Here is an 18141-nt window from a genome sequence, read left to right as displayed (position 1 = left end):
AGACATGAAACATGAGGGGAAAAAAAATAAAAGCACAAACACTTAAATAGCCTGGAGCTGTGAAAGCTTTGTCTGAAAGATAGAAAAACACATGTATCAGCAACTCTGAAAGTCATTTAACAAGTTATTTGTTTATTCACTCAGGGAAAAAGTTCAGTTGTTAGTGATTATATGTTGAATTATTTTCATTTGCCTTTGACTTCTTCAGGCCTTCTCCTCATCATGAGGCCACCAAACAAACAGTTGTCTAACTCCTTATAAAAACAAGACTGAGAAATGAACTGTATTCTCTCAAAACGTTTGCCCTTTTACTCTAAACCAGACTGAACCGGATCATATAGATATTGGCTGTGGCTCAGTTGGTAGAATCATTGTTTCCTAATCGGAGGGTCGCGGATTTGATCCCCAGCTCCTGCAGCAACATGTCCGTTGTGTCCTTAGGCAAGACACTTAACCCCAAGTTGCTCCCACTGCTTTGGCGTCGGCTTATGAATGTGTATGAATGGATGAGTTAATACTGATGGACTCTTTACTCAGCAGCCTCTACCATCAGTGTGTGAATGTGTATGAATGGATGAGTTAATACTGATGGACTCTTTACTCAGCAGCCTCTACCATCAGTGTGTGAATGTGTAGGTGTGACCTGCGGTGTAAAAGAGCTTTGAGTGGTAAGAAGACTAGAAAAGAAATATACACGCTCAAGACCATTTAACATTTACCATATCCTCTTGCGAACCCTGTAAAGGTGAGAAATAGTGTTATATTGTAAAAGCTAGACCTCTAGACTGTTACATCATCTATGATTAACATTGTGTCTAAATGGTGGCAGAACAAGAAGCTAATGGCCAACGCTGTTGTCTTATATGAGGAATATCTAGCGTCGTATGTTTGACAGTTTGGTACCTAAGGTATCAATAAATGGTCTTCCTTATCTTTCCATTTTCTCATTTCTTTTAATTTGCTATCCTAGTTATTGATGTGGCCATGCTGTCCATCCTTATGATCCTAATGAGTTATTTTGTCAGTGTAATTGCACCAGAAAGATGTTTCAAGCAGAGACATTCAAGTAAATAAGACCAAAGTAACTGGCAGTGCATTATCCACACCGCCAAGTACACAAAGCGGGAGAAAGAGAAAGCGGTGGCTTTCACAAAAGTAATTAAGAAGTGTGAAAAGACGTATTTCATTAGAGAGCTGGTGAGTGCAGCATCACCCTCCGAGATGATGAAACATTTTCCCAGCAGTTAATTGAGACCCCAGCATAAACCTTCAGATCGGAGAAAGGTCAGCTGAGGGGAGGAAGAGGAACTAGAGAGGAGAAGGTGTGACGTATGATGAATGTGTATTAACTCCTTCAAACTAAAATTAATAGATTTTTCCCTTTTCTTGAGTTTGCTTCACTGAGAGAGAGAAGGGCCAAGTCTAAGTTCAGTATACTTTTCTTTACACCTTAAATCCTTTAAATAATAACCAAGGCCTTTATTTACTAACCGAGGTCTGGGGGCAGGCCTAACATAAGGGAGGTTATGAAATGGTTAAGACTTGTCCAAGGCCTTTTGGACCATTTAAACCATTAACATACTGTTTATATGAAGCAGGCTTATATTAGGAGGTAGGCCTTAATATGAAGCAGGCTTGTATTAGGAGGTAGGCCTTAATATGAAGCAGGCTTGTATTAGGAGGCAGGCCTTAATACAAAGCAGGCATGTATTAGGAGGTAGGCCTTAATATGAAGCAGGCTTGTATTAGGAGGCAGGCCTTTATATGACGCAGCATTTTAGTTGTTTTTCTTGCTTTTGCTAATTAGCTCTAAACACAAACTATACTAGGAAGTTTCCTGAAAAATGAAAACTATTGACCTTAATGATAACTAGATGAAAAGTCAGAGGTTTGTCAAGGTTAGCACAGTTCATCCTTAGGGGAACATTAAAATCTAACAAAAATGCCTTCATTAGTTGACCAGTTATTAAAAACCACAAATGTATACAATGTGGACTGGAGACAAAGTCAGGGTAAACAGAAGGCCAAGGATTAAACATCTTTGAGTGGGGAATATTTCTACCATAGTTTGTAACGATTCATCCAACAGATTTGGAGATTTTTTAATAAAGGGAATCATGAAGCCTCTGCAGAATATTGAACCCATTAATCCAAAAGTTGTTAAATAATTCAGCCTGCAACAAAGTGAAGGGCTCTGACCCTCCAGCCACGTTAACCTCCCCTGCCCTACTAGCATGACTAAAGTTAAAAATGAATTAAACTGATGTAGCAACTTACCTTTAATGCACCATTATAGTGATGTCAATCAAAGGTTTGCATTTACTGCCAGTTTTGAACTCCTGATGGCTTTCACATCTTGGCGCTGCTCTTCCCATGAGTGTCATTTTTTATATAAGAAATGATTTGAAACTTTGTGGGAGACGGCAGTTTCCTCTGGCAGAGCTTATTCCCACTGTGATGAATCTATTTGTCAAAGTGCTTGTAGTTTCCAGTTAGGCTGATAGATCACAACTGCATTATGTGGTGCTAATTAATCATATCTGACAATAAGGGCAATCTGCATAGGCAATAAAGGCCTTGTGTTGGAAAAGCCTCAGTGCTCCTATGAGCGTGCCCTCTTGCTCTCTGTCTTTCTGTGCTCATTTAATAACTCTCATTTCTCTCACTCTCTGCCACTTCAGTGCTCTCTCCATCTCTGGGAGATGGATTGTGCTCCTCTCCCCTCGCAAAACGCACACTGAGCAATTGAGAAAACTGGAGCGTTTACCAAGACGACAACTGTGGAACGTGTCTCGCTGCTTTGTCTCGCACACTGAGCATTTAATATGCGGAGAGGTCTTTGCATCGACAAACAACTGTAGCGCACGCTGTTATGTATTGCACTGTATAACCCTCTCTGATATCATCCCACTGGAGATCTCTATTTTTAGTATAATGAGCACCGACTGTTGTGCTATCGGAGTCATCTCTGTCTCCGATGAATCACAGCTCTTGAAGTCTGAGAAGTCAGAGGCTCGATTGAATTAAGGGAAACAGAGCATCACTTTTTGTTTGTCTCCGCTGTTAGAGGAGACATTTTTCACTTAATGGCTCCGTGGCAGGAATCTGATTCCTCTAATCCTCCCCTCCCTGCAAATATCTCTATGGCTCATAAGCTGTGGCAAGAAAAACAATCGTGTAGCCCAAAGGCTGGATGAATGTCCTGATGCAGAGAGCAAACATGTTCTCGACGATCCATTTTTCAAGGAAAAGCATCCTTGCTGCCAAGTCTGTTTCAGGGTAGAAGCACCAATCAGACGGGAGGGAAAGCTTTGGCATGTACCCTGTCCACATGAAGGTTGTCTTAATTATGGATACTTTGATGCGTTTTCAATACCACATGTTGTTATTTTAATGATTGCTTGTATCAAAAAAAGTACAAAAACTTTGAAAAATTATATGTATTTCATAAGAACGGTGCGTAGGAGAGTACTGAATCCATCCAAATGTGCGGATAATGTGCCAATGTTTTTGTGCAGTTAAGCCAGTGTGCAGGAGTTTGCCTGAAATTTTTGAGAATTGAAAACAAGAAGTTATCCAGTTCGTTGTTCTAGGACTTCTTGCTTTTGTTGCAGTGATTTCAAAACAGGTATCAATACTGTTTGATTCTTACTAATATCATTGCAAACCCTAGTCCAGATCTACACCCAATTTCTAACCAGTAGTCCTATGACGACTCTGTCCATTTTCATGCCTGTGGAATTTAACACCTACATCCTGAATGCTGATTCCTGGCCTTGCCAAGTTCTTTCTGATTTGAAGCAAGAACCTTGCTGCTCCGGTTGCATCCCGCTTTCACCTCCACGTCCTCACTTCCAGCCGTCACATTTCACAGCAACGCATGACCCCGTATGTCGATGGCGCACAGAGACGGAATGGCACGTACACAAAGCATGCTTACAAACAGCATGCATATGATAAAAAAAAAAACACTTGTGCAGACCATATTCTAGTGTGCATTCACACATACTGTCTCGTGCTCAGCGTCTCTGCTATTCTAACACATCGCGTCCACTTGAGAAGGTTGGGCCAGACTGTCTGGCGTCTTCTATCAGTGTCGGCCTCATTACCCTTCCCTTTGCAGCACTCTTTCCTTATGCTATCTATTCCTTTGCTTCACATGGCGTATATACATATCATACATGCCTTTATACTGGATGCAAACATGTCCAGAGGTCTTCACAGATCTTCTGTTGAGACTAAATGATTTCACATTTCTGTTGAGGCTCTGCAATAACCTTCAAATGGAGCTTAACGGGATACTAACAAACACCAAAACATCCTATCTCAGGAGATTTCCCATTTAAATAAGGATAAATACATGTAAACAAAAACATGGAACCCAAACATCAGACATAATCATGCTCCTCCTGGAATTTCCGCCCAAACTCTTTTATGTATGATTACAGTTTCCTGCAGTGAAGAAGTTTGCACAGGGGTGCACCAAGTGGCAGGAGGAGATAAAGGATGTGTTAGACAAGGCACAGATGTGAAATGATTCCATTTGCACTTACTTTTTATAACTTCACCTAATTAGATGCTTGTTCTGATTTTACGATAGTCAGGCAGAAACACAGCAGAGACGAATTTAAATCAGATAGTTGAGATGCAGTTCAGTCAGAAGTTGGAAGGATTTAAATTCATCAACTGTCCTAATTTTTGCCCACCCATGTGTTGTACTTGATGGTTAGTTCAAAGCAGTTCTGATCAGAACACAGATGTTTCTGGCTGCTACCTGACAGCTCAAGGTGCCACCGCATAAATGCAAGAACAGTGTATGAAATCAGGGCACCTGTAGCGTAAGTGGGCTTTGGTCCTCTGGGCAGGCGGCCAAGGTTAGAGTTGCTGCTGGCCACAGCTAACCTGGCTAACAGCTAACCTGGCTCTCCTCTGATGCCAATCACTTTCCATCCTTTTGTATTTTTATAATTAAAACTCAGCACAACACAGAGAAATTGGGCCTATTATGAGTACAGCCAGTGGCTCGCAGCTGGTATTTAAACTACTTCAACCTTCCCTTCATCTCCCTGCATCCTCTCATGAGCGGTTTCATACACAGTGATGAAAAGGAGCGATAATAAGGTGTGGAGGAGTGAAAAAAGGGGAGCGGGGATTGTTGAAGTGGGACCACCTTGTGTTTTGTCGGAAATACAAAGAGGTTTGCATAATAAAGATATTCCTAGGAGGTCTGCTGGAGAGTGGCTGCTCTACACCTCATTAGTGAAATGAAGTCCTTGCAGATTAGTGTGTGTGTGTGTGTTGATGCATAGCAGCATTTATCCACCTGTGTTTGGTAAAAGATAGCGGGGCCGCCTTTAATCCCCTGCACCTCCTCTGTGGCAGTTCAATTTAAAAAGCACTTCCTCCCCAATATGGCAGCAGTGATCAACTGTTTCTCAACTTCTTTACCCCCCCCCCAAAAAAAAAACAAAAAAACTCAGCGTCCCTCATCCTCCTCCAACACTCCCACCGGGTGTTCTTTAAAGTGCAGAAGAACCTCAATCGCCAGCAACATCAGGCCCTTCAGATGATCAGCCGTGTCATCCGCCTCCCCCATCTCCCAAATATGAGCGTTTGGAGCAAAGAGATAATCATGGGACAAGGACGATTTCCAGCGAAAGTGGGAGGAAAGCTTGTGAGATTTATTTGCCAATTGGAGCCTTTTGTTTGGCCTCCCGTTTGAGGCACAAGAGCGCTGCTTCCTATTTCTGCGAGAGATGCTTTAATCTAATTAAAAGCAGATTAATGGCGTGCTGACTGGCATCACTGGAGCTACAACAGAGGCTTAGTGAGGAGGATGAAAACACCCCCCCACCCCTAGAATTTGCCACTGTCCTGTTACTGGTAAACAGTAAGTGAAATATCGGTCGTAAACTGTCTAGACCGTTGCAAACAGGAGCGTCTAAAATGCACCCGAGGGACTGCTGTCCTTGTATACAATGACAGGAGAGAGTCAGGAGGACTGAGGAGGAGTTTAGCACTGGCAGGCGTCCAATCAAACTGCCCCTTTGCAGAGGTCTTAACCTGACAGACATGACACTTTGGGTTATATTTTAAGGGTTCTTAACAGACCTTTATATATCACATCCAGCAACAAATCTGTGCACTTCATTAAAGCAAGTGAACAAAAAGGTAGAGATCTCCCTGTGACGAGATGAGGCAGACGGAGGGGAAGTGTAAACAGTCAAAGGAGGAAGAGCAGGAGAGGAGGAAGAGCAGTGGGCGGAAAAACGAGACGTGAATTGCTTTTTTTTATCCACTGTAGAGAGTTTTTTGGCATCCACAGCCAATCAGTTTGACTGGTCTATAATGGTGAGTGTTTAGGATTTTAATGTGCGTTTGATTCGACGATGGGTTCGTTTAAGCCGGCGGGAGGGGGCAAGTCCTGTCATCCTCGCTGCCTTTCATTTGACTCTTGAAAGCACACACACACACACACACACACTCACACACACACACACACACACACACACACACACACACACACACACACACACACACACACACACACACACACACACACACACACACACACACACAAATCCTCAGTCGTACAGCTGTCCACAAACACAGAAACACATACACACACTCTGACCATGAGGGGAGTATTATGGCTATTAGATGTGGTGTTGTCTGTCAGTGTTGGAGAGACAGAGAGAGTTGGATAAGCTGTACATGTGTGTGTGTGTGTGTGTGTGTGTGTGTATCTGTGTGTGGACACATCGGGGAGTGTGTATATGGGAAGAAAAAGCATAGCTACCTTCTCATCCTCCAAGGCGAGAGTTAATCCAGAGTATCCATCACACTTCAGCGTGCCATTTCACAGACTGAGGAGAAGGGGGGGCTGGGGAGGCTGGGGGGAATGAGAGATGGGTGCTGACACCGACCCAGACACAGGAAATCCCTCCACCGTCAAACACCATCACAGCCATCATCTCACATCCCCGGGTGCAGACTGTATCAGAGGGTGAAGCTGCTCAGGGGTGACTGTAAGGGCTCTCTGGAGCTCACAGGGTGTTTTCTTTTTATTGACATTGTTGTAAATTGAGAGAGAGAGTGAGTGGGGAATGACATGCGACAAAAGAGCCTTAGGTCAGATTTGAAAGCAACCGCCCGCTTTGAGGACTATAGCCTCTGTACATAGGTTCAATCTAACCACTAGGCTACCCGCGCCCCAATGCAGGTAACTCTTTTGTTAGCTAAAGAGACAATATAGTATGCTAGTTAGCCCGACATGCTAATGTTTGCAGCATGTGCTAAAGGAAATAAACATTAGGAGGAATCCTTTAACGCTTGTGTTTTTTTAAGACCATTAAAAGGGGTGCGCATTTACAAAAAACTAAACACTAAAGCATCACTATGTAATGTTTTATTTTTTTTAAACAAAGATAAAAACCTTCACTGCACCAACACTGCTAACAGTAACTCTAAACCCAAAAAATTCAAGAACAGACATTCGTGCCACTCCGCTCCGCACATATGTCTCTTGTCTCTCTAATCCTGATTCCTTTCCATCATCCAAAACCCAGACCCCCATCAGCCAACAACCCCCCTCCCCTCCCCTCCCCCCCCTCAACTCACCCCACATCTGCTCAAGTCTATAAGGCCTCTATCTTCAGTCCTCATTCCAGTCACTGCCATATCTCTATTAACCCCCCCCCCCACACACACACACACACACACACACACACACACACACACACACACACACACACACACACACACACACACACACACACACACACACACACACACACAGCAGCAGTCCACAGGATTATCTAGGCTTATTCCCGAAGGCTGGACACCCAACCCTCCACCCCCCACCCCAAACTGCAGAGGACATCATTTAGCTCGTGCTGCAGTGCATCAGTTTCTCATGTGCTTTAGTCTCGACGTCTTTTCTTCTTTTTGGTCCTCCCGTCTCCCATCCAGCGTACAATATTCACAGCTCAAATCCACTCAGTTACGATGCCTTCTCTCTCTCTCTCTGTCTCTACCCCTACCTCTTTTTTATTCCTTCACTTTTCCCTTGTCCTGCCCCTCACCCATGTTATTATTCCTTCCCTCCCTGCTCCCTGCTCTTCTCCTCTGTCAGCCTGACTTTGCCCAATCTTTTCTGTCTTGCCTGATCTCTCTTTCCTACCACCCCCACTCCCATTTTTATTTTTACTCTTTTTTTTTCCTTCTCCCTCTTCTCCTCTTCCTCTTCCTCTTCCTCTTCCTCTTCCTCTTCCTCTTCTATTGCCTCTTTGAAAATACCTGTCAGGTTTAAGTGTGTCACATGTTTGGAGTCAACTGTGTCTCAAATCTGTGGTGAAATCACAACTCTGCGCCCTGACAACTTCGGCTTGTTTTTATTAAGCATTTCGGGGCTCGGGTGAGCGACTTAACCTGCCAACAGGAAATAAAAAAAATGCTGTCCACCACCTCCACTGCAGCTCCCCTCTCTCTCCATCTTTCACTTCATCTCGTTCTCTTCCTACCTGTTCCTTCCCCCTGTATCTCCACCTCTCTGGTAGGCTCCTGGTTTTGCCTGAGTTTTTAGTTTTTGTTTGTGTCTGGGTAAGGACGTGACTCGCCTGAGTAAAGACAACAGGCACTGAAGGTGATGCTGAAACACACTCCACTCTCTCTGACACACACACACACACACACACACACACACACACACACACACACACACACACACACTCACACACACACTAATGTGCTTGAAAGCAGATACATGCCTCTCCACTCTGAAGCACTTGAGCGACTGAGGGAGCTGCTGCCTCTAAACACAAACTCAACACGCAGCACGAGCAGCGCCCCAGCCTCTAATTGTAGCCCTCGGGCTAGCGTTTTGCTCAGTTGCTGTTGAATTATGGGAATTGCACCTTAGGCTGAGAATAAACTTCATTTGGAGCTACATTCGCTGCCAATTTAACTTGCTAATCACTCTCTTCATTTCCACACATTAATGCCTCTAAATGCAGTGCGTCACCCAAATGAGCGGGTTTTGTTGTTATGTGCAGCTTTAAGAGCCAAACTGTCTCACAGGAAACACAAATACACATAGACGTTTCCATAGCAACCCTACTACCACTATGTACTCTTTCATCTCTGCATATTGTCTACATCAATAGATGATCTTTTTTTTGGGGGGGGGGGCATGCTGGCGATTTAGGTACAGAAGGGTGTCAGAGAGACAGGCGGAGAGAAAAGACGAGAAATATGTTTCAGACGAGTGAGGACGGGAAAAAAAAAAGAGAGAAAATAAATGTTCTCAGCTCAGCAGCAGGCTCCTCTGTATCTGTTCTCCATCTGCAGCGAGCTTAACAGCACACATACGTCTGCAGTGTGTGTGTGTGTGTGTGTGTGTGTGTGTGTGTGTGTGTGTGTGTGTGTGTCCGTCCTCAGCATTGTACCTCTACTGTTTTAACACCACAGTTATCATAAGACATGCTCTAAAGATTCATGGACAATATTTATTGCAGCAGGGCAGACCGAGTATTTATGACTCGTCTGGGTTCACATCATTAAACATTCAAGATGGCGGCAGTGCCAGAGAGTTACACAGAATTACATCAAACTCTTCCTCTTTTTTCTCTCATCCTCTCCTTGTCTCTTGTGGGTGATATGAAGTGGAGTCAGCCGAGACACTTTGACCCAGTCAGCTCCACTGCTGATACTCGTTTGACCCAGTTTGACCCTCACCGCTGTGTGAGTCTAAAACGGTTTCAAGTAAACTTTGTCTTTACTGGAGAATCCAACAGTAAGTGCTCGGGTTCAGACTGAAATAAAAGCTGCATTAAAAATGATGCAGCATGCTACTTTGGTAGAAGCATGTTGTTTCAGATCAGATATTAAGATTGAGCTGGGAAATCCTGAAGTCAGGACTGTCCAGAAATCAAAACACAGCACAGCACCTACCCTAACCCTCTAGCGTTGAGTCGAGTCAAGTGTATTCATACAGCACATTTCAGAAACATGGCAATGGTGGTTGTAATGGTGATGTTATCTGCTCTGTGCATCTTTCACTGTTATATCGCTCTGAAGTCCCTGACTCAGAGTCTTATCTTCCCCACAGACACAAAGTCACCTGCTGGTCTTGCCCAACTGAGATCGATTTAGGCTGGGTCCGGGCACAGACTTAAGGTGCCCTCGAAATCGCACCAAGGGGTACTCTGGTGGTGAAATCCACCCATAGTTGAATACAGTTCAACACTATACCAATTTCTTAAGGAGAATTGTGTTGGGTCTGTCAATGAAATCGAAATGGACACGTTGCTTTGCATCAAAAGTCGAGCCTGGATCGAAAAGCCAGGGCAGTGTGAACTTTTTAATGAAAGTCATCCAGCTATAGGTTTAATGTAAGTTTTAACCATTGATTGTGTGAGGGTTAAAAAGATACTGAGCATGCTCACTATAGCTTTTTAGTAATTAGATTAGTGTTGGCTTACCTAAAGCTGGAGTCATGTTTGTTTTCATTTGGTATCATTTAGCCTGAAGAAAGCTACACAAGAAGAAAAAAGCAAACCTCCCAGTAATCTCATTATGACTTGATTGTTGATACAAATGGTATTCATATAAAGTTCAAGTCGGAAAAGGGCAATTAGGATGAACTAATTAGAATAAACTCTCATATGGCATAACAATGATTTAGTGATGAACACTGGGAGGTGAACTACCAGCTGGACACACAGCCTCAGTATGATTAACTGTGGGACCTTTTTCTTCACATTCAAAAGACTCATTCAGGATCCAGAGTGGCCGAAAAGATGGGGTGAAGAAATCTCTGAAAAATGGAATCCACTCTTCCCCATAGTCCATTTTGTGGCGGGCATCCTGTGTGGCTGTGCAGACACACATCTGTAATATCAGGCAACATTAGACAGTATTAACTTTCATATCCGCACGACACCACAAGTGACATATCTTGTCAATATGTTTTCCCGTCCTGAGGGAAATAAAATGTGTATCTGACAGAGATTCTAATATAAACTAACAGCCTCACCTCAGGCCCTGAATCGCTATTACATTAGCGAGAGGAAACATTGGAAACAAACAACCAAAGCATTACCCAGGTTGATCCAAACAAGAGGCCGGAAAGCTGCGAGGCAACATTCTTGAAGGAGCCGCAGAAAAACCTAACACAACTGTGGCTCAAGAGTTACAAACCCACTGACTCTGTGATTATGTCTCAGGTTCAGGGGGTTGTAGCTGTAGAGATGGAGTGTTTCCAGTGGAGTTTCAGTCTGTTCAGTGTCAGCGTGTTCTCTCTACCGGTGTGGATGTGTCCTCTCTGGACTGAAAAGCCCACAGCGGGACTCTGCTGTCCTATCAGCACAGGAAAGAGGAAGTACTCCCCTGTCACTGCAAAAAGCAGCTTTGTGAAAAAGGGTCCCCATCGTGCTTAATGGTAGGAAATGAGCTTTCATGGAGCAGACTTTTTTGGTAGTGCTGGAGCTGGACCCCCTGCTGTGAAATGGCAAAGATGGAGGCAGAGATGGGGGAGGTTTTTCTTTTTTTTTTTGCTGCATGTTTCATCAGCTGTATCAAATTCTTCTCTCTCTCTCTCTCTCTGCCCTCCCTCGTTCCCTTCATCCCACCAGGGCATCTTTGTGGCCCAGAGCTGATGGGTAACTGTCCAAGAGATGGGCCGGTTGCCACCTCTCTTTGTCAACATCCAACAAAACTAAGGCCAAGCCACCATGTGGGTATGCTAATGTGTGGCGCCCTGGGGGCTGCCTTTAGAGATGCCAATCTGCAGCAGAGGAGAAATTGAAGCTTTGACTCCTGGACTCTGTCAGTCTGAAGGGCCGACCGGGGGGCTGAACGGCCTTTGCAGCCTGGCACTGCTCTGTTTTGGCTGCACTCTGCTCCGAGTCTGCTGGGAGGAGGGCTGTGGAGGGGAAAGGGAATGCAAGCCTCGCATCACATGTTCTCCCTCCGGCTTCAGATGAGGACACATGCCTTTTTTTCAAATCAGCTAAACTACAAACATGGGTCAAATTGTTTTTTGCAAAAGAGTGTTTGTTTGTGGTTTAACTCGTGTGGAAGCAGATTTTACACCTTGGTTCACTCCCACAGAGATGACACCAGATAGAGCAGCTGAAAGAAAACCTGAAAGGCAATTAAGAGTGATTTTCTGTGATTCATACTCGTGCATTCACATGCATCTCATGTCCGATGCCTTTTTACATTCATGTCTCACATTACGATGAATCTCCAGAATACAAATGGAATGATTTCTCTTTGCCCTTTCAATACTCGATGCATGTCATCTTCTCTAGCAAAGCTAACTCAAATCAAAAAAGATCAATTGTACTCATGCACAAGAACACCATCTGCTCTATCTTTAACCAACAAACCTAAACTTATTCATTAAAAACCTTTCAATAGATTCTCTAGATCTACACATGTTGATTGGAAACATGATGTCACCCAGTGAGCTATACTCCAAGGCTCACTCTGCCTGTATTGACAGATAATCAACATGCATAATGGCCCTTCTGATTTTTAATTACCCATCATGCATTGGAACACTGACACTGACTGTAAACTCAATCCATCCGGTCCTTCAAGCGGCATAAAGAAATCTGCATTATTTGCAATCCCAGTCAGCCTCAAGGCAGCGCTGTTTAAGGCGTTTTTCTCATGCCCCACGGGGAGCTCTGCCAATTTACTTGTTTTGTTTACGTGGCTCCATCGCTCACCTTTTTTTGTTTTTTTAATGAACCCGAGAGAGTCACAGCAATTATTATACTGGTGGTGGCATACTACTTTTAATGAGGTGCTCTTTTTAGCCATTGCCCCGCTGCAGTGCCACGCTGTGAAAGTCTTCATTAGCACTGAAGTGCTTGTACACATACAGTATAACACTCTAATACAAGAGACTGGAGGCTCTTTCCCACTCCTCGTTTATTTGTGCGTGAGTGATTCATTATGAGGAGATGGTGACCCTGTGGTCAGCACTGTTCGTTCTGTGTCCCTGTCTCTCTGTGACGGCGACCTGGAGAGAGTGAACAAATCACAGCCACAGCAGAAAAGTCCCTGCAGTATACTCGACATCATCAGCATTTCAATTAAGCAATCATCAGGAGTGCAAAAGGTTAGAGGCTGTGTGCTATTGCAATGATCCTGTGAATGCAGAAAAAGTATGTGAGAGCAAAGATTTGTCTCGCAGGGTTTTTTGTCACTCGCTTTATCTCCCTCCGTCTCTCTGCTGTCCCTCTGCAGCGCTGTTAAAGTCCCCTCTGAGCTGTAGAAAGTGATACACCACCATGTCCCCTGTACTCGATGGAAGTGTTGTGTACTGTTAGTATCCTGGAAATAAATGGAGCCAGTACAGCGCTCGTATAGAAGGAAGCAAGAGTAGAAAGAACAGACAGGATCGATGAACATCACTTTTTGACATGGCCGCGCAAGGGTTTGGTGTGTGTGTGTGTGTGTGTGTGTGTGTGTGTGTGTGTGTGTGTGTGTGTGTGTGTGTGTGTGTGTGTGTGTGTGTGTGTGTGTGTGTGTGTGTGTGTGTGTGTGTGTGTGTGTGTGTGTGCGTGCATGTACAGAGGGGTTTGCAGAGGTGTGTGTCCTGTCCTGCACGACTGCAGCCGACCCACCTACAAGGAGGCAGAGGGCTAAGAGAGCCACATTTTGTTCACATGCATGTGTGAATGTGTGTGAACAGTTAATCCATTATCATTTACCAGCCTGTCACACCGCCACACCTTGCTCTTAATTGCAACCAATTGTGAAGCTACTTGAACCGAGTGAAAGCAACAGCTCTGCACTGAGCAGCACTCAATCACTTCAGCTAAACTTTTGTTTCTAACCCAGTTTTCATGCACCGCAGCACCACAAAGCTCCTTCTCTTCAGGGTCTGGGTGCTAATTGAGCGTCACCTCGATCGTAGCGTCATCTTCAGCTTTGAAAAAGTAACCAGCTGCTGCTCCCACTCACCTCATGGAGGGATGAAAGGAGTTCTCCTGAGCTCTTTGTATGTGCATTTCTGTGTGTTTGTCAGTGTAGTTATGGAGCAGAGCTCTGCAGGAGTCGGGTCAGGGCATCTTCAGTAATCAACACACAAGCAGGGTGCACAGACGGGCTGGCCTCAGCTCCCCAGGAGTGGGCACTAGTGTTAGTGACACTATAATGTATTGAATTATTGACATGTGTGTTAGAAGAAGTGCTACATTGTGCACTTCCCTTCTGACAGATATTGCTCGAATGCTACTGAAGCTCTTCTTTTTGGTTTGTGGTGGTTTATTGTTCCTCCTGCAAAGCAGTCTTTGCTGGTTTTGTTCTCTACATGAGTAAAAAGGTTTTTCTAACAACAGAATCTCCCCTGCTTTATTTTTATAGTCAGATACTTCACTCTTTGAGCATCTTTGTTGTGGAAAATGAAAAAGAAGCTTTTTTAGCAGCACGCAGTTGATCACTTCATCTGACACCAACCCCCAGCTGCTGTTTTAAACATTAAGAATAACAATAAAGAAATCATCAGAATGGATGCTGATGGTATCACTAAAAATATTGTTCTTCTTCAAACCCATACAATATTTGGTAAAAATCATAGATTGTAAATAATAAAAAAAAACGTTTTATACACATTTTACTAGAGCCCGACCGATTATTTGGTCAGCCGATAATATCGACCGATATTAGCACATCCAGTGACTATTGTATCGGCTGATTTTATTGTAGATATTACTTGATTTATTCTCCGGTCAAATAGCATTTAATTTGAGTTTCATTGTATTACACTATCAGTTCTCTGTCACCAGCAGAGGGCGCTATATGGATTATAGCGAGCATTATCAGTCTCCAGATTGACAAGCGGTGATGTGTATACATGCTCAGTTACTTTCCATTTGAGTGACCATCTTGTCTTCATTTTATATTTTTTCCACGTGTTTGATAACTGCATCTGAGGGATCAACGCATTGAATGTGTATGTATATCGATCTATACACATCTGAGATAGATCCAAGTAAGATATGAGCTGATATATTGGTATCTGATTTTTTTCTCTTCCCAATATCAATATCTGATCTGCCCCAAAAACCCCATATCGTTGGGAACTACATTTTACTAACATCATATTTGCTGTCTTCTTTTCCCTGAGCAAAGGATCTGAAAACGTCTTTCTAACTGGATCCTGAACCTGTTTCATAAACGTGACTAGAACTAGCTGTAAGCTTCATGGTTGATCAAAAGCAGAGTTTACTCTTTACTCTTTCAAAACCGTCCGCGTGCACACACACACCTAAATACCTGTGTATGTAGTTAGGTAATCTCATCATGTTCGCAGTCTGTCACAGAAAATAGGGCCTCGTGTTGCCCCTGAGCAAAGCCAAGGTCACGTCGTACTGACAGCTCAGTCCCCCTGTGAATTGTAATTCTGCCTAACTAACTGACAACTAGCAGGCCCAGAGGCTAGCAGGTGACGACTGATGACATCAACAACAAAAACACTTACAGTATACAGGTGACAGCAGAGCTCAAACTGACGTTCAGCGTTCAGCAGCGTTTAAGGCTGCAAAGAGAAAACTCTGGCTCAGCAGACAAAAGATTCCACTCAAGGATTAAGGAGGACGTTTAAAGGACCAGTGAATTTCCCTCCATTCCCATTCTCCTTTGTTGAACAGTTCATGCCTTTTTGTTTCTAGAGTCCTTTATTTGCACAGCGCCAATTTCATAAGTCGCTTCAGTCGGCTGCCAGACCACGACCACAGGAATTGCAAGAAGAAGGAAATGTGGATTTGCAGATTTTATAATAGAAATGCTGCACAGTCTTTTGAGCGCGGGCGAACTTGGCAACAAAGGTAAAAACATGGCTGACATTTTGTGCAGAGAGAATCTGCCAAGGAGATGAAGTGTCTGTCAACAGGAGTGCTCTGCAACATGGTCTCTGGTTTGCTGAGTGTGCACCCAGTAGGCCCGGAAATATGAGGAGCATGCAGAAAGTTGCTGAGTGTCTGGTTTGCAGACTCTTCCCTCTTGCCTAGCCCCCCCGAGAAAAACCTATTGATGGGATTCATGTTTTAACACATGGGTACAATAGAGGTTTTTTTAGGGCGACTCCTGCATGCTGCTGCTTTGAAAAGAAGTTCAACATTTCTCCTTCTCCTCCCGACCTGGCAGTTCCTCCTGTGCACATTCTGGAGCGAGCTTGGCCTGGATTTTGTGGGGAAAACACCACAGGGATGAAACGCTGTCTTTTGAGTGTTAACAGCTATGTTGCCTCGACTGAATCTGGCAATCCAGACTTCCGCTCTCTGCAAATTATGGGTGTGAGAAGTGGATTTAGAGGCAAAAATGTCAGCTTGTGTGTTTCCGTTGTACCTCACAAACACTCAGCCTCTGTTTCCCTTCTAAGAAAAACAAGTAAGTCTATAAAAAAAGGAATCGCTGGCTTGTGTTGCCCTTTAAGAGTTTTGATGCATGGCTTCATACTTGGACCCAGGTCAGACTCGCATTACAAAAAGATTCTCTTCTTCTACAGTTTAAAAAACATACCGAGGGCCTCGTCAGCCCCATCAATCAAATGAGTTACTATACGTCCCTGCACACATAATACAGGGGTTTCAAATAGAAACCTCGCAGACACTGGCCTCAGAAGATATGGGACGAGGAAACAGCGGGTTATATTTCCTTTAATTTGAGCCTGGAGGGATTGACGGAGGATTTGAAATAGCTCGTGTGCTGTTGTCGAGGATAGGAGGAGAAGCTGCTGGGGAAATGGTGTTTCTGTAAAAGGAGATTTTAGCCACCAGCTCACACTGCAGCAGTCTGTTAAAGCCTCTGTGAGTGAGAGCTGATTGTGCCCCCTGTTGAAGCGCTAAGGACTTACTTCAGGGCTCAGTTTTCAGTTCTTACTCTAAAGACACTTTTGCCTTGGATCAACACACAGTCGACTGACAACAGGGCACGATTTCACCTCAGTTTTAAAGCTGGTAAATAAACCTTAAGGGTCACATATTATTCAAAATTCACTTCACCATGTTTCTCTGACACTAATATGTGTCTCTAGTCCGTCTACAAACCCCCCAATGATGAGAAAAGTCCATCCTCTCCGTCTTTTGCCTGCTCCACTTTTCAGAAAATGTGTGCTCAACCAGGCCGTTTGGAGATCTTCCCTTCATGACATCACAAAGGGCAGTAGCCCCTCCCCCAGGTGGGTGACACTCCCACAGCTAGGTGTTTGTTCTGCCCCTCTGAGTCTGCCTTCTCACCATAAACAATAGGACAAGGAGCGAGAAAGCCTGAGCCACATCCATAGAAGGGGCGTGGTCAGGCACAGCTCATTTACATATTTAAAGGTACAGACACAGAAACAGCCTGTTCTGAGCAGGGCTGAAATAGAGGGGTTTATAGACATGATCAAATACAGGATCAGAGTGGATTTAGAACAAGAAACTTCAGACATGTTTTGAGGAGCTCTGAGACTTATTTAAACTGGTTGAAGAGTTGTATTTGGTCATTAGAACTTTCCTTTAGGCTGGTCTTAAAAGCCTTGAGTTGTTTCCTTAAGCCGTAAGAGTCCCACAAAATGTTCTGCCTTTCCCATGGTGAGATCCATCTGGCTCCCCTCCAGGGATGTGAAGAGCTTAAAATGACCTTGCCTTTAAAAACGATCCTCTCGGCACAATCTCTGAACACAAATTGAGGTGCTCTGTGTCTTGTTAAGCATCTCACAGAGACTAACAGAGACGTACCTGTTTGTGCAACACAAGAAAAAAAGACGTCGGATGTGTAAATGCGATGTTCTCTCCCTGTGCCGGCGCTCTCTTAATAGCTGATAATGTAATTAGGTTTCCATCAGAGGGAGGCCCTGATGACTGACTCTGCTGGAATGTGTTAGTGAGATAAACTTCCCGCTCAAATACTCAGGGTTGTGTGTGAGCTGTCGGATCAATATTCTCTTCTCATTTATATTAGTGAAGTATCTGGAATCACGATGCCAAAGTGTCACCAAGAGGAACGATGCTGGGCTCTGCTCCTACATTTTTTTTTTGTGAAGTTGTTGCAGCCTGTTGGGAGAAAAAGTGATCACCTCAGACTCCATCAGGTTTTCATTGAAAATGTCATCGCCATCAGATGTTTATTGCATTTGCTGAG

General features: G+C 44.0%; 1 protein-coding gene across 1 annotated transcript in view; it reads left to right on the top strand.

The window, feature by feature from the left end:
• Nucleotides 1-18141, top strand: part of arvcfb (ARVCF delta catenin family member b) — a 264318-nt gene that overhangs the window by 223522 nt on the left and 22655 nt on the right.

Source organism: Labrus bergylta, chromosome 2, assembly GCF_963930695.1.
Source record: "Labrus bergylta chromosome 2, fLabBer1.1, whole genome shotgun sequence".
Taxonomy (NCBI): domain Eukaryota; kingdom Metazoa; phylum Chordata; class Actinopteri; order Labriformes; family Labridae; genus Labrus; species Labrus bergylta.
The sequence above is the reverse complement of the archived record's forward strand: the minus strand, read 5'-3'. Positions and strand labels throughout refer to the sequence as shown.